At 39.5% G+C, this 23282-nt stretch overlaps 1 long non-coding RNA gene across 1 annotated transcript in view; it reads left to right on the top strand.

Annotated features, from left to right (window-relative positions):
• The first annotated feature begins 952 nt into the window (after positions 1-952).
• LOC133240390 (uncharacterized) overlaps positions 953-23282 on the top strand; it is a 42842-nt gene continuing 20512 nt past the window's right edge. The window contains exons 1-4 of the long non-coding RNA XR_009734215.1: positions 953-9469; positions 9635-9760; positions 13070-13191; positions 16953-17074. This is a non-coding gene — a long non-coding RNA (uncharacterized LOC133240390). The remainder of the gene's footprint in view (positions 9470-9634; positions 9761-13069; positions 13192-16952; positions 17075-23282) is intronic.

Raw genomic sequence — 23282 nt, 5'->3', positions numbered from 1 at the left:
CTTCTCTGTCCTCCCTGTCCCTCTCCCCTTCCCTCCCCTCACCCCCATTCTTCTGACTTCTACTCAACTTTCACATCTTTGTTCGTATGTAATTTCCTCTAGGAAGCTTTTCCAATGGAACAAAATCAGGCCCACTTCTTATCTTTCTCATAGAAGAGCTCTTCTATGGTTTTCTTCTTATAGTCTGTCACATTTCAAAATTATAGAATTCTGTGTATAGTTTCTTTCTGAGTGTTGTCTCCTCTCACAGAGTGGAAGCACAATAGTCTCGTTCCCTGCTGCATTACCAGCAGCTAGCGCGCTGCCCCTAATGCAGAGGTCTCAGTGCTGGTTCATGATGAATGAATATAAAGTAGTATACTGGGATAAATCTGTCTGCATGTGATTCGCATGTTCTCTTCCACAAGGTCATGGTCTTGAGCTTGTGATCTCAGAGTCTTACAAAAGCCACCAAGATAATACAGATCCTGTTTGGCTCTTTTTAATTTTGTTTCTTTTTTCTTTTTTAAACTGAGATATAACTTACACAGAGTAAACTGCACAAATACTACATGTGCAGATGGTGAGATTTTCATAAGTATACACTCATGGAACCACCACCCAGATGAAGATCCAGAATATCCCAGCATCCAGTAGGCTCCTTTGTACCCTTCTGAATCTATAACCCCCCTTCTTCCCCTTCCCCAACTTGGCCAGGTTAATCACTCTTCTAATTTATATCATCAAAGATTAGTTTTGTCTGCTTCAAAATTTTATGTCAGGGAAATCATACAGTTGGTATGTTTTTGTCTGGCTTCTTTTTCTCAACATGTTTTGGTATTCAATCATGTTACTGTGTGTAGCAGTATATATATATATATATATACATATATATATGTGTATATAGATATATAGATATATATGTGTGTATATATATATATATATATATATATATATATATATTTTAATCTGTAATGACTTCCTTGGTGGTCTAGTGGCTAAGATTGTGGTCCATTGCAGGGGGCCCGGGTTTGATCCCTGGTCTGTGAATTAGATCCCACATGCCACAACTAAGACCTGGTATAATCAAATAAAGAATAAATAAAATATATATTTTTAAATTATATGTTTAATTGTTGAGTAGTATTTCATTGAATACATATATGTGTGTGTATATATGTATATACACATATAATATATATATGTGTGTATATATATGTTACAATTGATCCATTCTACCATTGTCTGATATTCAGTTGTTTTCAACTTTAGACTATTATGAATAAAGCTGCTATGAATATTCATGCACATGTCTTTTGGTGGACATGTCTTTGGGTACAGAACAAGGAGTGGAATTGTTGGGTTTCTGTCTTTAAACCAGGCTCCTTTGGTCTGTGATACATTCTTTTTTTCAATATTTTATTTTATTGAACTTTTATTTTTTACTGGAGTATAGCCTATTAACAACATTGTGAAATTTTCCGGTGAACAGTGAAGGGACTCAGCCATACATACAGGTAGATCCATTGTCCCCTCAAACCCCTCTCTCCTCCAGGCTGCCACATAACATTGAGCAGAGTTTCATGTGCTACATAGTAGGTCCTTGTTGGTTATCCATTTTAAATGTATCAGTATGTACATGTCCATCCCCAAATCCCTAACTATCCTTTCCCCTGGCAACCATAAGTTTGTTCTCTAAGCCTGTGAGTCTCTGTTTTATAAGTAAGTTCAACTATATCATTTCTTTTTAGATTCCACATATAAGCGATGTCATATGATATTTCTTCTTCTCTGACTTACTTCACTCAGTTCAGCACTCTCTAGATCCATCCATATTGTTGCAAGTGGCATTATTTCATTCTTTTTAATGATTGAGTAATATTCCATTGTATATATGTACCACATCTTCTTTATTCCTCTGCTGATGGACATTTAGGTTGCTTCCATGTCTTGGGTATTGTAAACTGTGCTGCAATGAACATTGGGATCCATGTATCCTTTCAGATTATGTTTTTCTCTGGATATATGCCCAAGAGTGGGATTGCAGGGTCATACAGTAGCTCTATTTTTAGTTTTTAAGGAAACTCTGTACTGTTCTACATAGTGGCTGTACCAGTTTACAGTGTAAATTTACAGGTCACAATTACAGCCTCTCCACACCTTGCCAGCATTTATTGTTTGTGAATTTTTCGGTGATAGCCATTCTGGCTGGTGTGAGGTGATATCACATTATAGTTTTGGTTTGCATTTCTCTAGTAATTAGCAATGTTGAACATAATTTCATGTGCTTATTAGCCATCTGTTTGTCTCTTTGAAGAAATGTCTATTTAGGTCTCCTGCCCATTTTTTGAGTGGGTTGTTTGTTTTGATGCTGTTAAACATCATAAGCTGTTTGTAAATTTTGGAGACTAATCTCTTATTGGTCACATTATTTACAAATATTTTCTCCTAATCTGTGGATTGTCTTTTCATTTTGTTTATTGTTTCCTTTGCTGTGCAAAAGCTTTTGAGTTTAAGTTGGTCCCATTTGTTTGTTTTTGTTTTTATGCCCTTTATTCTGGGAGATGGATCAAGAAAGATATTGCTGTGACTTATGCCAGGGAGTGTTTTGCTTATGTTTTCCTCTAGGAGTTTTACAGTGTCTGGTCTCACATTTAGGTCTTTAATCCATTTTGAGCATATTTTTATGTGTGGAGTTAAAGAATGATCTAGTGACGATATTAGACTGTCCAGTTTTTCCCAGCATCACTTGTTGAAGAGACCGTCTTTCCAACATTGTGTAACGTTTCCTCCTTTGTCATAGATTAATTGACCATAGGTGCATGGTCTTACTTTTGGGTTTTTAATCCTGTTCCATTGATCTAACTTCTATTTTTTTGCCAGTATCATACTGTTTTGATGACTGTAGCTTTGTAGTATAGTATATACTTGTAGTATACACTATAAGATACAAGACTATAAGACTATACTTGTAGTATAGTCTTAAGTCAGGGAGACTGATTCCTCCAGGTTCATCTTTTGGTGGACATGTCTTTGGGGATAGAATGAAGAGTAGAACTTGTGGGTTTCTATCTTTAAACTGGCTCTTTTGGTCTGTGGTGTATTCTTCAAAAAATTCTGGCATATCTCAATCTGAATTCAAAACTGAGATAAGTTAGGGGTAATTATCCATGTAGCTCCAAGCTTCTTACTTGTATAAAATCCTTCCTATGGCTTTTTATTAATTGCATTCAGGGATTTGTGTCAATATCATTTAACAATTTGATACTAAGCCAGTGGGATGATAGTTCCAAGCAACTTAAAATTGTTCTCTAAAGGGAGTCTGTCTATTGAAGCTTAGTCAGGAACCATATTAAGTTAATTCAAAACTTGTCATCTAAGCCAATAAGAAAATGTTATTCTGTTTGTTTAAATCATTGAGCTACAGAAGCATTCTAGGACACATTTTTTTTAATTATATTGATCCTAAGATGATTGCTTTGGCCATTCCTATAAAGCACTGTAGCTAACAGGTCATTTACCCTCTGATATATACTAAAGGCCAGTAGTAATATTTACTGTTTGCTATAATATCAGTGTGGAAGATTTTCTGACATAACTAAGTAGTTATTTTTTTCCTTTTTGTAGGAACACATAGGGCTAATAAGCTGTGACCATTAAATAATATCCACCAAATTCTGTGTGCCTTTTTCCCCAAAGATAAATTATACTGTTGGAGAAGGAATGGCAACCCACTCCAGTATTCTTGCCTGGAAAATCCCATGGACGGAGGAGCCTGGTGGGCTACAGTCCACGGGGTCGCAAAGAGTCAGACACGACTGAGTGACTTCATTCACTCACTCAAATTATACTGTAGGAGGAAGAACTTTATCCCCGAAGATTCTCTTGCCAAAACCTTCTTGCTTTCCCTTGAAGGACTCTTCTATGTTGTTTAATTTTCTATGGGAGAATTTGCAAAAATTTCCCTTAGTGCCCTGTATAAGGTAAGAAAAGCTCAGAGTTGGCCCCAGGGGAGGTAGTAAGTAGTTAGACCACCTTGCCCATTGGAAGCAGTGGACCAGTTACTCGCCTAGACCACAGAGAGGGCTATGCCTACCTCTGTCTGCTTCTAAGAACTCAAGAGGCTTATCGGCTTAGGGGGGCTGGAACCACCAGTCGGGGAAGAATAGAAGTTTCATCAGAGAGATGGAAGCATGTGGCAAATATGTGATTCACGCTTTGAGTGAAACTGCAGAGACAACCACATCCATTTGGACACCTGCCTCTTAGTGTCCTGAAAAATCCTTCTCGTTGCAATGAAAAACATTCCAGGAATGGGAGGCAAGCCTCCTATTATAACTAAATTCTAAAATAGCATTAAATGATTTTATTTAATTCCCACTATAAGCCTAACTAAGCAGCTATCATCATCACCCCCAATTTAAATATAGGGAAACTAAGGTTCTTTGAGTTTGAATATTTTGGCTAAGCTTTCAGAGTGGTGATACAGATTTGAACCCAGGCAGCTCAACTCCAGAGCCTGAAAGGGTTTGGGGAAGAAGTAGTTCCAACACAGGGTAACATCCTCCCATTCTCCCCCTACCTTTGTAAGTTTCATCTGAAAATGTCATGCAAGGTCACCTTTACTGCACAGAGGAGATGAAGAAACAAATAAATATGGGGGAGGAGGAAATGGAAAATAAAACTCCCACTGGGGTCTGGCTATTAATGTGTTTGCACTGTTCCTATACATGAATAGATCTGGTTGAGTCTGCTACTGAAAAGGAACCAAAAATGACCTTGAATTGAAACTCTTGCATAGGAAGGTGCTGTGATGAGCTCAGAGAGACCACAGCACACCTCTGCAAGGGCTCTGAGCACCATCGTCATGGTTGCTTCCAGCCAGTGGAGGGATTGGGCGGGGGCATGCTGGTTATGTAGTTTCAGTTCTGACGAACTACCTGACTACTAACACAAGGCCTGGGTTTTCCTCTCTACAGGATGGAGATGTCCTTTCCTAAGGGGGGACTCTTCCATCAGTGGCCCCTTAATATATGCTGCCTTTGTGGAGGCAAAACCCTAGTTAATATAAACATGGTTGAGATGAGGGGGTCTCTTAAGCAAATATCAATATCAGTCAAGCCCTCCCCGCTTCTACCTCATCTCCTATCATTGCTTTTGCTCTCAGTGATGTCCAACTCTTTGTGGGCCCCTGGACTGTAGCCTGCCAGGCTCCTCTGTCCATGGGATTTTCCAGGCAAGAATACTGGAGTGGGTTGCTATTCCCTTCTCCAGGGGATCTTCCTAACCTAGGGATCAAACCCGTGTCCCCTGCATCTCCTGCTTTAGCAGGCAGATACATTGCCTGTTGTTTCCTCTTTTTTTCCTCTTTCAGTCACCTTTTGCTGTTCCTGGAACATACCAGGCACACTCCTGCCTCAGAGACTTTGCACATACTCTTTATGCTGCCCAGAAGCTTCCCCTTTAGCTACTCCATGGTTTCCTTTCTTCTCTTAGGCCTTTCCTCAAACATCCTCTCTTCAGTGAGACCTTCCCTGGTTATCTGTTATATCCACAACTGCATTCTGAACTGCATCCACCCTGCAACAAACACACAGTCCTGCTTCCTCCCCTCTTCCCATTTTTGATTGTCTCCTCTAACTGAAGGTTAGCTCCATGAAGGCAAGGATTTATGTCTGCTTGATGCCTGTCTATATTTCAGCACCCAGGCAAGGGGTTTGCTTCAGTCATGTCCCGACTCTTTGTGACCCTATGGACTGTACCCCAGCCAGGCTCCTCTGTCCATGAGATTCTCCAGGCAAGAATACTGGAGTGGGTTGCCATTTCCTCCTCCAGGGGATCTTCCCAACCTAGGAATTGAACCCAGGTCTCTTCTGTCTCCTTCATTGCCAGGCAGGTTTTTTTTTTTTTTTTTTTTTTAACCACCAGTGCCACCTAGGAAGTTCCCAGTGTGTAACCAGTACTCAATAAAAAAAACATGTGGATTGGATTAACATGTAAATTCACAGATACTGGCTCTACCATATATTACCAGGCAACCTTTAGCAAATCAGTGAATGAGGTTTATTCTACTTCTATAAAATTGGGATAGTAATTTCTACCCTCCAATTGTGAATTTTAAACAAGATTACAAAAGTACATTCCTAGGACAATATTTGCATGCACTCAATGACTTATTTTCTGAGTTTGGTGAAAGTTGGACACATAATAGTAGTAAACATTTTTAGATTATTTATAGAAAATAAACTACCAGGCATGGGTTTAAGCACTTTATCTATCTTAATTCATTTAATTTGTACATCCTGTAAAGTTTGTACTATTATTATCATCATACTTATCTGACAGATAAAGAAACTGCAGGACTAACTTGCCCAAGGTCACAAGACTAGGAAAAAAGAAAAAAAAAAGAAAATCACTGAACCTGGATTTGAACTCAGGCTGATCTGTTTCCAAAGTCCATCAGTTAGCTACTTCCCCACATTGCTTCCCCCAGGAAAGAAGACACAATTTATTTAATACAGGTATAGAAAAGCACGTTCAAGTAGTGAAAACTTCAGTTCACAAGTAGTTTATTTTTTTAACTAGTGGAATATCTTCATAGATAAAAAATGATAATAATTCACTTTCTAAATCAATTGGAATATTTAGACAGTGGCTAAATTATATTGAATCCCAAACCATGAAATATCTTTGGACAAGAAATGCTACCACTGAGGAGCTATGTGGAAACTGCCTTTTATTTAGACACAGTCTATATGAACCAATACATTTCAATTTTAAAATAGACAGCAGTGTCATTTAGTTTCCAAAGTTGAGTGGAAACAAAAACGAGGGCCATATAGACACACCCTAAACCAAGCACCTGCTTTTGAGGCTGCATCAAATATTATTGTCCTGTTTTTCTTGTGAATTGGCTTCAATCATTTGTGATTCCTGTGCATTTAGCATGTCTCATAACCAGCAGTCATTCATCATCTATTTTAAGTTTGGTTGGTTTCGCTCATGAGAGAGAACTCAGTAAGACTATGTCTTCTCCATTCATGGTGCTGCTTCTACAAGTCACTGCATACACATTAAGGTGGCATACACACACAAACTTTCCAAATCGTCTTTAAAGGCTTTCAGTTCCCTTTTTTCTTTTTTTGGTTTCTATTGCCTTCCCAGTAATGGCTAAGACATTGTCAGTTTGCCTTTCTTCTTGAGATTTCTTTAGAAGGCCTTGTGGCCTGAGCATTCATTTGGGACCCAGTTTTAATTTCCCATTGGTTTTGGTTTGGCTATTTTACTTGCAAGAACAGATAGCCATTTAAGCCAACTCAAGATGAAGGGCTTTAGCATATTGTATTACATCACTTTATTTTAAGATGATGAAGGAATGTGGAAATCCAAGAACCAGAACTGTATTAAATGTTGGCCTCAAAGAGCCTGGAGCTCAAAGTTGACTCTAGATTCAAGAAGGCTCCCAGGCCTTCAGCAGCAGGAGTTCATGGATCTTTGATTTCTATGATTAAGTAACATGCTATATATCCACTTCATCTGGTCCTAGCATTAAATGATGGCTATTTTTCTTCATGCTCAGGGCCCTAAGAGAGAATCTGATTGGTCCCATCTTCAAGGGCAAACTAGAACTCCCTGACCAGTCTGTGGTTTGTGTACTGGTGCCTAAGCTACAGCCAATCATTTGTGGACAGAGGAGGTAGGGCTCTGAGTATTAAGCATGGCTTCCTGGGCCTGCCCCTTTGGCAGGAAGTGTGGGCAGGGTGGATCCCCTCAGAAGAGGTTGTGAGTGAGTTGGCACAGTGCTGACCTTTCCAGAATATCATCTTGTAAGAGACTAAAGTGTTACCCAAATCACACAATCATTTACCAATGTAAGATGATATTACATTGACAAAGATGCAACTTGGAAAGATGTGCACAAAACCACATATATACATCTTTGCAATTGGCATGCTTAAAACCTGAAACAAATTTCATTATTTCTTTGCAGTATGTTTTATCTAAAACTGTTTGTTCTTTTGCCTGGTAAGTCAAGCTGTTAAAGCCCTGTGGCTTTCTTAGTCAGGCCCTCCAAGTTTTGGTGAACAGATTACACTCAGCACAATTCTAGCTGATGCCATTCATAGAAGTTTCAATGTGTTGACCAAAGTGAAGCTTCATTAACCTTTGCAGTTGCCTAGTCAGTTATTGAGGTTTTGTTTTAATTGAGCTGGTTAAAGCCACTGACTGATTACTACCATTGACTGAGTATCCACAATGCCAAGGGCCACAGTTTTAAACACAGGCAGAACACATTCATGACTTCAGAGGTCCCTTGTGTCAAATTTGTGATGCCCATGCTGTTGGTGAGCTCTCCTTTGAGGACTGGCCTGCTGCCACCCATGGACCCTGAAGAACAAGGGGCATGCAATGGGAACATTCAAGATCCAGTTCTGGATGCATTCTGCAGTGGCTGGGAGATTTGTGGTGCTGGTGGTAGGATGGCTGGTATAAAGGTATATGGCATGACATACTTGGCCTGCACTACAATTCTAGAGAGCAAAACTGCCTAGGCAAAGATCAGATCCTTATGCTCAAGGTAACTGTTTTAGGATGGTTTGAGTCACTACGCACGGCAGGCATTGGTGACATGTATCTGTGTGAATGGCACTCTCTTTTCTTGAGTCCCCAACAGAAGCCAGCCTCTCCTGACACTAGAGGTCCATAGCAATCTAGCTGTGCTTCTCTGTGGCCCACATCATTTTCTACCCATATTGACAATCTCTGTCTGATTTTTTACTATCCTCTGATGGAAGCTTCTTTAACACAAGATCAATGTCTAGTTCCTTTCTGGTGTTCCTGCCATTTAATAAATATCTGTTGAATGAATGAGAGTAAGAACCTAAACCTCTTCAGTCACCAGATTGACTGTGGCCATGTTGCTTCACTGTTCTCTTTGCTCAGTGACAATATTTGGCCTGAGAGGAATGTCTGAGATGGGATCATTGTCAAGTGAAGCTTATTTCAGTATCAAGTTTATTTAAAATTTTCAAATGTCTGTAATGTACATATTGTGAAACACCATCAGTATATCCTGTAATATGTAGAAGAGTCCACAGACACAGTAGATTACCAGCAGGAGGACAAAATTTCTAGGGGGCAGATCAGGAAATTTCCTTGAGTGTATGGAGAGAAGGAGGAGGAGAAGGGGGAGGAGTGGTGGGTAATAGCTAATGTTTATTGATAATTTACCATGTGCCAGGTCCTGTTATAAGCATTTTACATAATTAACTCATTTAAAACTCACAACACTTACCTTGTTGTCCAGTGGCTAAGATTTCATGCTCCCAATGCAGGGGGCCCTGGTCTGATACCTTTTCAGGAAACTAGATCCCACAGGATGGAACTAAAGGTCTCACATGTTGCAACAAAGGCCCAGCACAGCCAAAATAAGTAAATAAATAAAACTCACAACAGACGTATGGGGAGTTACCGTCATCCCACTTTACAGGTGAGTCTGGCACAAGACCGAGCAAGTTGTCCTGTGTTCTGTGAAGTCCGACTTGTACTCCAGGACTCTCCTTCTCCTTCACCTTCTCCTGTTTCTTTCCCATTCTGTTTATACCCCATAAATTCAAAACATTGTTGATAAATGTCAAATATTGTTAAATACTAGATGTTAAAATATGGCTGCGTGGTGCAGGAGCAGCAGCTGTGTGGTGCAGGATCTGCCCAGAGGAGCTACCCCACGTCCAAGGTCAGGAGCAGCAGCTGTGCTTTGCTGGAGCAGCCGTGAAGAGAGGTAAGAGAAACCCAAGTGAGAGGGTAGGCGCTGAGAGAGGGCGTCAGAGGGAAGACAGAAACCATAATCACAGACAACTAACCAATCTGATCACATGGACCACAGCCTTGTCTAACTCAATAAAATTAAGCCATGCCATGTGGGGCCACCCTAGAAGGACAGGTCATGCTGGAGAGGTCTGACCAAATGTGGTCCACTGGAAAAGGGAATGGCAAACCACTTCACTATTCTTGCTTTGAAAACCCCATGAACAGTATGAAAAAGAAAAAAGATAGGACACTGAAAGATGAACTCCCCAGGTTGGTAGGTGCCCAATATGCTACTGGAGATCAGTGGAGAAATAACTCCAGAAAGAATGAAGGGATGGAGCCAAAGCAAAAACAGCACCCAGCTGTGGATGTGACTGGTGATAGAAGCAGGGTCCAATGCTATAAGGAGAAATATTGCATAGGAACCTGGAATGTCAGGTCCATGAATCAAGGCAAATTGGAAGTGGTCAAACAGGAGATGGCAAGAGTGAACGTTGACATTCTAGGAATCAGCAAACTAAAATGAACTAGAATGGGGGAATTTAACTCAGATGACCATTTCATCTACTACTGTGGGCAGGAATCCCTTAGAAGAAATGGAGTAGCCATCATAGTCAACAAGAGAGTCCGAAATGCAGTACTTAGATGCAATCTCAAAAACAACAGAATGACCTGTGTTCATTTCCAAGGCAAACCGTTCAATATCACAGTAATCCAAGTCTATGCCCTGACCAGGAATGCTGAAGAAGCTGAAGTTGAACAGTTCTATGAAGACCTACAAGACCTTTTAGAACTAACACCCAAAAAAGATGTCCTTTTCATTATAGGAGATTGTAATACAAAAGTAGGAAGTCAAGAAATACCTAGAGTAACAGGCAAATTTTGCCTTGGAGTACAGAATGAAGCAGGGCAAAGACTAATAGAGTTTTGTCAAGAGAACACACTGGTCATAGCAAACACCCTCTTCCAACAACATAAGACAAGACTCTGTACATGGACATCACCAGATGGTCAACACCAAAACCAGATTGATTATATTCTTTGCAGCCAAAGGTGAAGAAGCTCTATACAGTCAGCAAAAACAAGATCGGGAGCTGACTGTGGCTCGGATCATGAACTCCTTATTGCCAAATCCAGACTTAAGTTGAAGAAAGTGGGGAAAACCACTAGGTGATTCAGGTATGACCTAAATCAAATCCCTTATGATTATACAGTGGAAGTGAGAAATAGGTTTAAGGGACTAGATTTGATAGAGTGCCTAATGAACTATGGATGGAGGTTCATAACATTGTATAGGATACAGGGAGCAAGACCATCCCCAAGAAAAAAAAATGCAAAAAAACAAAACGGCTATCTGAGGAGGCCTTACAAATAGCTGTGAAAAGAAGAGAAACAAAAAACAAAGGAGAAAAAGAAAGATATACCATCTGAATGCAGAGTTCCAAAGAATAGCAAGGAGAGATAAAAAAGCCTTCCTCAGCAATCAATGCAAAGAAATAGAGGAAAACAACAGAATAGGAAAGACTAGAGATCTCTTCAAGAAAATTAGAGATAACAAGGGAACATGTCATGCAAAGATGGGCTCAATAAAGGACAGAAAAGGTATGGACCTAAGAGAAGCAGAAGATATTAAGAAGAGGTGGCAAGAATACACAGAAGAACTGTACAAAAAAGATCTTCATGACCCAGAGATAATCACAATGGTGTGATCTCTCACCTAGAGCCAGACATCCTGGAATGTGAAGTCAAGTGGGCCTTAGGAAGCATCACTACAAACAAAGCTCATGGAGGTAATGGAATTCCAGCTGAACTATTTCAAAGCCTAAAAGATGATGCTGTGAAAGTGCTGCACTCAATATGTCAGCAAATTTGGAAAACTCAACAGTGGCCACAGGACTGGAAAAGGTTAGTTTTTATTTCAGTCCCAAAGAATGCTCAAACTACCACACAATTGCACTTATCTCACATGCTAGTAATGCTCAAAATTCTCCAAGCCAGGCTTCAACAGTACATGAACCATGAACTTCCAGATGTTCAAGCTGGGTTTAGAAAAGGCAGAGGAACCAGAGATCAAATTGCCAACATATGCTGGATCATCAAAAATGCAAGACAGTTCCAAAAAAATATCTATTTCTGCTTTATTGACTATGCCAAAGCCTTTGACTGTGTGGATCACAATCAGCTGTGGAAAATTCTGAAAGAGATGGGAATACCAGACCACCTGACCTGCCTCTTGAGAAATCTGTATGCAGGTCAGGAAGCAACAGTTAGAACTGGACATGGAACAACAGACTGATTCCAAATAGGGAAAGGAGTATGTCAAGGCTGTATATTGTCACCCTGCCTATTTAACTTACATGCAGAGTACATCATGAGAAACGCTGGGCTGGAAGAAGCACAAGCTGGAATCAAGATTGCTGGGAGAAATATCAATAACCTCAGATATGCAGATGACACCACCCTTATGGCAGAAAGTGAAGAACTAAAGAGCCTCTTGATGAAAGTGAAAGAGGAGAGTGAAAAAATTGACTTAAACCTCAACATTCAGAAAACAAAGATCATGGCATCCGGTCCCATCACTTCATGGGAAATAGATGGGGAAACAGTGGAAACAGTGTCAGACTTTATTTTTTGGGGCTCCAAAATACTGCAGATGGTGATTGCAGCCATGAAATTAAAAGACACTTACTCCTTAGGAGGAAAGTTATGACCAACCTAGACAGCGTATTAAAAAGCAGAGAAATTACTTTCCAACAAAGGTCCCTCTAGTCAAGGCTATGGTTTTTCCAGTAGTCATGTATGGATGTGAAAGTTGTAAAGAAAGCCGAGCGCCGAAGAATTGATGTTTTTGAACTGTGGTATTGGAGAAGACTCTTGAGAGTCCCTTGGACTGCAAGGAGATCCAACCAGTCCATCCTAAAGGAGATCAGTCCTGGGTGTTCATTGGAAGGACTGATGCTGAGGCTGAAACTCCAATACTTTGACCACCTCATGCGAAGAGTTTACTCATTGGAAAAGACCCTGATGCTGGGTAGGATTGAGGGCAGGAGGAGAAAGGGACGACAGAGGATGAGATGGTTGGATGGCATCACCGACTCAATGGGCATGAGTTTGTGTAAACTCCAGGAGTTAGTAATGGACAGGGAGGCCTGGCATGCTGCGGTTCATGGGGTCGCAAAGAGTCGGACACGACTGAATGACTAAACTGAACTGAACTAAGAATAATTTATTCACTCATTAATTTATTAACAAAATTTCACGAACCATTATTATGTTACAGACACCTTTCCAGCAGTGACTATATTTGCCCTCTGAGAAGCCTTGAATGGTCGAAATGAAGTGATGATCAGTCCTGATTTCATCCTTGTGGGACCATGCTAGCTCTTTTCTGCTCTCATTAAAGTAAGCCTAGGTCTTTGATAGTCTTCAAAAGATTAATAGACTGTCAATAAGAAAGACAAATGCACTTTTTGCTAACCTTATTGCTTCTCAGAGTATAACGTTGTTGTAGTGTTTTTCAAAATAAAACAAAACTGTCCTTCACTGGTGAAGATGAGATGAAGTGAAGACAGGAGTTAGAGAGCCCTATCCTACTTCTGTCCATAGCTAGTGTGTGTGTGGCTTCTTCAGCTTGGGCAGGTTTACTTTTCTAGTCACACTAGATGAAGGCTTTCACTACCTTGAAGCTACTCTGACTTTCAAAGATACTACTTCAAAACCTCCAGTGTTATTTGGATAAATAATTCCCACTTCCTGGAAGGGTCTTTTTATTCCTCATTTGTTTTTATTGTCGACAATTTTGGTTTGGTGATAGAGAAAGCTTTCTGGCAAAAGCTGTGTCTAAGACAAGGAAGCTAAGTCAAATGGCAGGAAGGTTCAACTTGGTCCTACCAGACCAAGACAAAAAGAAATTCACCCTTCTGGGAACTTAAGTGTCATGTGTACCCACTGCCCGAAAAACAGGAATTACATAGTTCTTCAGATATTATACTTAGGCAAAGAGGAGAACCGAAGCAGCATCCAGAACTCAGGTTTGGCTACACAACTACTTCACAATAATGCAACACTATGCACATGCCTAGAAGCCAGGCATATACTGGCATTCAGTAAATATTTGTGGAATAGGATATGATTTGGAATAGGATAGGATTTGTGGAATAGGAATGAATAGGAAAAAATCTCGAAAGGTGTCAATTGCAAATGTTGAAAGTAATTATCAATTCTTTGTTGTTGTTCAGCTGCTAAGTTGTGTCTCTTTGTGACCCCAGGGACTACAGCACACCAAGCTCCTTTGTCCTTCACTATCCCCTAGAGTTTGCTCAAATTCATGTCCATTGAGTCAGTGATGCTACCTAACCATCTCAGCCTTTGCCATCCACTTCTCCTTTTGCCATCAGTCTTTCCCAACATCAGGGTCTTTTCCAATGAGTCAGCTCTTTGCATCAGGTGGCCAAAGTATTGGAGCTTCAGCTTCAGCATTAGTCCTTCCAATGAATATTCAGGATTGATTTTCTTTAGGATTGACTGGCTTGATATCCTCATATAGCTGCAAATTCTTGTTTTTCTACTATAAATATGTGTTATTTGTATAATAATAGTTTAAAGATTGTAGCCTCAATTTTCTAGGAAATTACTGATTTTAAGCTGTAGTGAGGGCAAAGATGGGCCTGGATTTTTCTGGCTTTATAATTGCTGAGCTCGGCTTTATCATGAGCAGTATAGCTACAACCCTTGTGACTAAGTTCCTGGAAGACTGGTCCTTTTCAGAATCTGGATCAAGTTAACACTTTCTAACCAGTGGGGAAGTAACTACTTGGTTCTCTATGCAAAGGGCTTAAGAATCACAGAATGTTGAAGGTTGTCTTCCCTAATTTTTTTAGTTTTCAGATGAAGGAACTGTGGTTGGTAGCCTTGAGCAAACCAGTAGTGAAACTGGTATTAGGATTCAGCTCTTCTAACTGTGAGCACAATCCCCATTTTCTATCAGTCAGAAATCCAATAAAGGACTGGTGGCATACCTAACTGGGTAATTGAGGAAGATTTAATAAAGGCACTATTTTAAAGGTGTGGGCAGAGTTGAGATGATCCAGCAAAGGAAGCGATGCATTCAGGTCATGCAAAATGGTGAGCTGTTACATTCCTTGGCCTGAGGGAGACAAGAGTGGGAGCAGTTATAGAACCTAGAGAGATTAGGGGTAAGGAGAAGGTGCCTGATGTACTGGGGCCTCCAAGTAGAGGGACACAGTCCATCTGCAGCAACCAGAGAGACTGGTGACAAATAGCCCAGCCTCATTCTTTACCCAGCTGGAAACCAGAGGTCCAGAGCCTGTTGATGCAGTTCAAAGAGGTCAACATCTCAGGGCATAGAACAGTGAGGAAGGATGGAGTGTGGATTTGAGGGGCCTGTGGAAAATATCCATCACATCTGGCCTCGAGAAGATAACCCCAGTCCTATCTTTGTTCTCACTTCAGCTTTAAATCATTAATAACCTGGACAATTGAAGTAACATTTTTGAAAACTATTATTATACAAATAATACATATTTATAACAGAAAGCCAGGAGAATGGCATTGAAATATGTATAATATCGTATATGAAACGAGTCGCCAGTACAGGTTCGATGCACGATACTGGATGCTTGGGGCTGGTGCACTGGGATGACCCAGAGGGATGGTATGGGGAGGGAGGAGGGAGGAGGGTTCAGGATGGGGAACACATGTATACCTGTGGCAGATTCATTTTGATATATGGCAAAACCAATACAATATTGTAAAGTTAAATAAAATAAAATTTAAAAAAATAAAAACATTAATAAAAAATTAAATAAATAAATAAATAATCAGGGTGACAATAAAAAAAAAGAAAACCAGAACAATGCAGCTATTTAAAAAGATTATAATTACTTTCAACTCTTATGATTGATACTTTAAGACTTTTTATTCATTTTCATTCATTTTCATTCATTTTCATTCATTCATGCCATAGACATTTATAGAGTGTCAATGTGTGCCTCCCTGTTCTAGGCATGTGTATGTTGGAATAAACAAAATAGACAAAAATTCCTTCCCTCAAGGAGCTAACCCTCTAGGGGGGAAGAGTCCCAGTAAAGAACATAAATAACCAAAATGACAATATGTGAGATAGTGATTAAGGAATAAGAAGAAAAATTAAGCAAGGGAAGAAATAAGAGTGGTATGGGGGAGATATTGTAATTTTAAATAAAGTGGCCAGGGGTCTTTGTGGGGGGTGTGTGTGTGTGTGCATGTGTGTGAAAAACAGGGAAAGCCAGTGAGCAATAACCACCTGTTTGTAGGGCTTTTCCTCTGGCTAATTGCTGAGTGTTCAGATAATGGAGAATGTAGGTGGTGTGACTTCCCCCCTCCCTCGCAGTTTCAAAATGTCTTTCTTTAGATTTTTTAAAGGGCAACGCTTTCTCCACTCCTTATATTAACCATTAAAAAAGTGCCATGGGGAAACCTCAGTGCAAGTTTATTAGCCAAATTATTGGTATCTGACCCTTTCTAGCTGGGTGACTTGGGGAAGTCATTTAACCTCTCTGAGCCTCAAGTTCCTCATGTGCGAAAATGAGGGTTTTGGAGACAAGGAAGGAAATCAGATTAGATCCGAGACAGACCTTGTGCCCAGCACACAGTTGATGGTCAATACATGGTGGCTTCTTCCCTTCTCTGGGCAGGGCTGCATAAAAGGCAGTTCTGGGACTTCCCTTGTGGTCCAGTGGCTAGACCAAGCTCCCATTCCAGGGAGCCCAGGTTTGATTCCTTTTTGGGAAACTAGATCTCACATGCTGCAACTAAAGATCTGACATGCTGCAGTGAAAATCAAAGATATTACATGATGCAACCAAGGCCTGGCACAGCCAAATAAATAAAGAAAAATAAATATTTTAAAAAGGCATGTTTTTCTAAAAGTGCAGACTTCAGATCAACAGAACTGAGGACTTTGCTGAACAATCTATTAACAATAATAGCTGGCATTAACTGACAACTATGTACCAGGCAGAAATTTACATGTGTGTCTCGCTAAATCCTTGCAATTTAAGATGAGGCATTGGAGGCATAGACCCCCTTGCACAGGCAGTAGGTCACAGAAGCAAGGCTTGACTCCAAATCTGGCTGACATTAGCCTGTGCTTTCTTTACCAGGTACTGTGCTCCTCCTCTCCCCTGCCCTGCCCCATGAGGAAGAGACAAGGATGGATGGAACCAGAGTGTAGGGAAGGATTTTCTCATAATTCAAAAGCCCATGAAGATCTCTAGACTACCAGGTAGGGACCGTTTATGACCCTGGAAAAACTTTCACTAAATACCATTGAGACAGTGGTTCTGAAAGTTGGGAGTTGGACTGATTGCCTCTGAATCTCCTTGGTAGTCTTTTTTTTTTTTTAAATACAAATGCCAGGACTTTATCACTTGAAATTCTAGTTAAGCAGGTCTGACGCAATGCCTTGAGTGTTTATATTTTTCAACACGGTCCCAGGTGTTTCTGATATGCAGGCAGATTTGGAAAACACCTCCCAAGGGCCCAAATTATTAATAATAATGCTCCCTGGGACTCCTCTTTTCCCTTTGCCTGGTTGCCACCACGATCATGAATGGATAACTCTTCCCAATGGTATTAAGCATGCTGGGGTATCTAATCCAGGCTTCATCTGAATATTTTATAAAAATGTTAAGATGATATTCCCTTGAAGCATTAAGAGGAGAGACTCCCTCCTGGTGAGCTCACTACTCAACATTCCTTGGCCATTGAAAGAACAGTCCATCAGCTGTTCTACTTTCTGGGCCACAACTTCTGTTAATACAAGCTCATTATGAGAGACCTTGTCAAACATTGCTGAAATCAAGATACACAGTGTCTGTGCTGCTCCTTTCACTAAACGCTCTAGAAGCACCAACCAAGCAAAGTGCAGTTGGTTGGCATAACTATCAGTGAACCCGTACAAGCTGCCATATCAGCAACTTCTTTTCCAAGGGCCCAAAAGGTTTTTTTTTTTTTTGAGAAACAAAAGAACCTACTCTTTTCTTCGTAAGTTTCCACAAATGTGAGCTGGAAAATGGTGCTCACATCAGTTAATTATAAAATTAATTTGAGCCCCAAATGGCATCATTTAGGTCTCGGTATTAACATTTCTATCAAGAAAAAGGGCTCAGGTTATTGGCATGTCTGGGACTTTGGAGAGAAGAAAGTACTGGAATAACTCTGACCCAGTGGTCTTAAAGTTGTACATTTACCACCTTTCTTTGATAATCAAGACAGGAGAAAGCTACCCAGTCGTTCATATTCAATATAGATCATTTAGTTAGTCTACACTGACACCTTTGGGTCTATACCCATCCTGTTACTTTCTTGATGCCAGCGAATGGATCTGACAGCTCTCCTCCTTCATCACAGCAAACATGGAATCAAAGCTTCTAATTGGGAGGGAGTTTTCTTTTCTTAATTGGTTTATGTTTTTTATTTTCTTTTTTTGAAAGATTGATCTTTTCTTACTTTTGGGTAAGGGTGGCTGTCAGTTCCTTATGAGTCTTCAAATGCCCCAATAAGTACTTTGAAAGTGAGTTGTATTGCCTTAAGGATATGGCTTAATCAGCATTTCCTTATGTATCTGATCTGTATGTTACCTTTCATCTTGGTGCTCATGTTTCTTGACCTGAGTTAAGCCTCTTCTTTGGTTTATTTATCCTAAAGTGTCCTATTTATATTAAAAAAACAACATGTTCAAAACTTAGAGTATTCTTTACTTTAGTAGTAGATTCACTATGTGATCCCTTAAGTAATGAACACAGCCAAGAAAATATATTAAATCAATACTCTCATTTTTGTAACTGTCCATATCTTATATGTCAGTATATACATGTAAAGATAGTCTTGTCATCATCCATTAGTTACTTTTCTTTCTAATAAATTAACAAACTCATATATTCTTTGACCTTATTTAATACTGTTTTGGGTTATTTTTTTCTGAGAGTTGCCTTTTAATTATTGGAGAGCATGTAAAAATGTTAAAGAGTAAAATCATAGTCATAATCTATTGAGGGCATTTACATCAGATACTAATCTTTAAATGCCATACATGCATTAAGTTATTAAAACTACATTTTAAATTATGACACTGCTGCTGCTAAGTCGCTTCAGTCGTGTCCAGCTCTGTGTGACACCATAGACGGCAGCCCACCAGGCTCCACCGTTCCTGGGATTCTCCAGGCAAGAACACTGGCATGGGTTGCCATTTCCTTTCCCACTGCGTGAAAGTGAAGTCGCTCAGTCGTGTCTGACGCTTCGCAACCCCATGGTCTGCAGCCTACCAGGCTCCTCTGTCCATGGTATCCTCCAGGCAAGAGTACTGGAGTGGGAAATTATGACACTATTCTAATTATTATCCTCTACTTTTAACCATTTTGCTTTTCTTTCTCAGCTGTCACCCCAAAGCTTATAGCTCAGAGAAAGTCCATTTTTTCCCTCCCTTGGAATAAAAAGAATTCCAATATATTAATACTTTTTTTACATCCTAAGTTAACTTGAATAGGCCTTCATGTAAATATTAGTCTTTTATGTTAAGATTGAAAACTTTTATTAGGTCTTTGTTACTAGCCCTGGAGTGGGATTTAAAGATGACAGAGGATTACTAAATTCATGCATTTGTTCATTCTTATAACAAGAATTTATTGAGTATTTACTACAAGTAGGACACTTTGGTAGACATTAGGAATACAGAGATAACATGCTCCAGATTCTTATTCAACATTTATTACAACACATTATCTAAGTGCAGTCTTTACTTACACCACTGGGGAAATTTCTTGATGCATTTTAGAGGCAAGTTCCCTCTGCCCAATGCAGGTCCTTCTTCCCTGATCCTCCCTTATTCTTATTTGTGAACTATTCTTGAGGAGCACCTGAGTTTTTATTGACTTAGTTTGTGCTCTGTCATTCAGTCTGGATCCAACGCTTTTGGTGGCGCAGAATCCATTTAATCTCCCAGCCCTACTGCCAGAATACTCTGCTATGTGGAGTCCTTGCACTGCATGCTCTTGAAGTACCCAGTATTTTAGAGACAGAGGGGATTTTACCTAAAGACAGAGATGGTTATCTGACTCGGTGCAGATGCTAATTAAACCATGATGCTGTCACCCAGGTCATGACCTTCTCTTGGATGGTCTTTCTTCCAAACTGGGGAGACAGTCCAGCCTTGTGATTTCTCTGAAAAACTTCAAAAATACTGTGTCTATACCTGTGATGGATTCATTTTGATATTTGGCAAAACTAATACAATTATGTAAAGTTTAAAAATAAAAAAAAAAAAGAATAAAAATGTAAAAAAAAAAAACAAACTTTGTCTCTGCAGCTTCCTTCTACTTCACTCTTTGACCCAATGTTTGCAACTTAATTCATAGGGGCTAATTCTTGTAAAATAAAAATGCCCTACTTAGCCTCTGATCTAGATGTAGGTTGGATTTCCAGCAACCATGGAAATAATTGGGAGGGAGAGTGGTGGATATAAAACCTCAGAGCAGCCAAAATAGCAGATGTCAAGGTCATGCACTGAAACCCATGCGATTTTTTTCTGTTTAATAGACTTCTAGGCCCCATGTTATTTTCTTATTGCTGCTGTAACAAATCACACAAAGTTTCATGGCTTAAAACAACACAAATTTATTCTTATTCTTATAATTTGGGGGGTCAGAAGTTTGAAATGGGTCTCATTAGGCTAGAATCAAGCTGTCAGGAACACTGCATTCCTTTCTGGAGATTCTCAGGGAGAAGCCACTTGCTTGCCTTTTCCAGCATCTCACTTCTAGCTGCCTGAATTCCTTGGGTTGTGGCTCTCTTCCATCATCAAAGCCAGCAATGGCTGATCGAGTCTTTCTCTTATCAAATCATTCTGACACTGAGTCTCCTACCTCCATGTTTCACTTCCGAGTACACCTGTGATTACACTGAGCCCAACCAGTAATTCAGAATAATCTCCACTTCTCTGGGTCAACTGATCAGAAATCATAATTTTCACTTGCTGTTTAGCACAGTATATTGAATATACTGTCTCTAGGAATTAGGACATGAACACCTTGTGTTGTCACTTCAGTCGTGTCCAACTCTTTGCAACCCTATGGACTGTAGCCCAGCAGGCTCCTCTGCTCATTGAATTCTCCAGGCAAGAGTACTGGAGTGGGTTGAAGTGCCCTCTTCCAGGGGATATTCCCTGACCCAGGGATTGAACCCACTTCTGTTAAGTCTCCTACATTGGCAGGCAGGTTCTTTACCACTAGTGCCACCTGGGAAGCCCATGGACACCTTTGCGAGGACATTATTCTGCCTTCCACACCCAGGCTCAACTATACATATCTCTAGTTCATGGTAATACAATTACAGTTATTCTAAGTATGAGCTTTTAAAGTAGTGAACATTGTGACTGGTGGACAGTACACACAATTGCATCTACAATAGCGGAGGAAAGCTAAAAGCCTAATGTCAGAGAAGAGATCAAAATTGAAAATTAGCCACAGAATTAGCAAATCATAGAGTCTGAGGTCTCAGAGAATGGGGGAAAATTCTCTCTACCATTTCAGTGGTGCCTGGGAATATTTTGTCTTATGACACAAAACTTTAAACACTGTTTATAAATATAACCCTGCCTGAGTCATTAAGAAAATGTTTTATTCAGTTTTAAAAACAAGTGGCACACCATATTTTTTAAAAGAGGATTTTAAAAAATGAAGCCATAAGATATCCAGGAAAAATCTAGTGAGTATTCATCTGATTTCTGAACAAGAAGCATTTTCTAAGCATGAAAACAAAGAAATGAAAACAGAAAGGGAGTCATATTTTAATATAAATAGATACTAATATTTACATATTTAAAACAATGTCAAATTAAAAGATAAATAACAAGCTGTGAAAACTATTTGTCACAAATATGACATTCAATAACCTTAACAGAGTTCATACAAATCAATGAGAAAAATACTAAGGCCACAGAGAAAAATGGGTATGTTATGTGTAGACAGTTCATAGAAGAATAAAATATTGGTGGTAAATTAGTATATATAAACATTCAAATTCGCTGGTAATAAAAAATGAAAACAGTATGGCAGTTTTAACTTATCAAATTAACACTTTTAAAAATTTTGTTATTATTGTTTTGTGTGTGTGTGACTACACTGGGTCTTTGCTGCGACACGTGGGCTTCTCTGGTTGTGGCTCACAGGCTCTAGAGCTTAGGAGCTGTGGCACTAGCTTATTTGCTCTGCAGCATGTGGGATCTTAGTTCCCTGATCAAACCCTGTCCCCTACATTGGATGACAGATTCTCAACCATTGGACCAGCAGGGAAGTCCCAACACTGTTTTTTTCAAAAATGATAATATTTAATGTTGGTGAGGGTGTGGTAAAATATGACCCTCATATAGATAGTACAAATCATCTGGAAGGCAATTTGACAATATGTAACAAGGGCTTTATAGGTACTTATGTATTTTGACTTATTAGTTCTACTTTTAGGTATTTATTCAGAAGAAATAGAGACAACTATTTATGACAAAAGATGTTCATAGTTATTTATAATAAAACAGTTGATTTATCCCATGAAGGTAATGGTTAAATGAAGTATGATGCATTTATATGATAGACCCTTAAAGAGTCATTAAAACATATTTTCAAAGAATGTTTAGTGATATAGAAAATATTAAGTGAATTGTATCATTTATTCTATATTTAAGAAACACTTTCTATACAGAATAAGGTGAGAAAAATTACATCAAATGTTAAGTTATAGGTTTGTGAGTAACTTTTGCCTTATTTCTTCTTTTCCAAATGTTCAAGCTTTTAAAAATAGGCATATGTTTACTTTTATACTCAGAATTGTTTTGTTTTTCATAATAAAAAATAGAGATGTACATACACTTTAGAAAGATTTTCAGATAAAATGATTTAATTGTTTAGGTGTCTGAGGCTTCAGTTATGTAGACAGTTCATCCACATGAAATTTTTTTCTCCCAAAATGGTGGATCAGACATTAGTATACTTTGGAAATGCTAGCTTACTTGAATAAAAGATAAAACTAGATTCATTTAACTTGGTTTAAGTGTTCGGCTTATGGCAGCATTTTTCCAAGTGTGTTTCAGGTAAATGGAGAACTTTAAGTTGTCTTGTGAGAAAAAAGCATTTGGAGTTCAACTACAATTAGAGAATACTGTATACTGTATTCCCTTCTTCAGTCAGTTCAGTTCAGTTGCTCAGTCGTGTCCGACTCTTTGCGAACCCATGAATCGCAGCCTCCCTGTCCATCACCAACTCCTGGAGTTCACCCAAACTCATGTCCATCGAGTCAGTGATGCCATCCAGCCATCTCATCCTCTGTCGTCCCCTTCTCCTCCTGCCCCCAATCTCTCCCAGCATCGGGGTCTTTTCCAATGAGTTAACTCTTCGCATGAGGTGGCCAAAGTATTGGAGCTTCAGCTTTAGCATCAGTCCTTC

Source organism: Bos javanicus, chromosome 28, assembly GCF_032452875.1.
Source record: "Bos javanicus breed banteng chromosome 28, ARS-OSU_banteng_1.0, whole genome shotgun sequence".
In the NCBI taxonomy this organism is placed as follows: Eukaryota; Metazoa; Chordata; class Mammalia; order Artiodactyla; family Bovidae; genus Bos; species Bos javanicus.
This window is presented reverse-complemented; position numbering and strand designations above follow the sequence as displayed.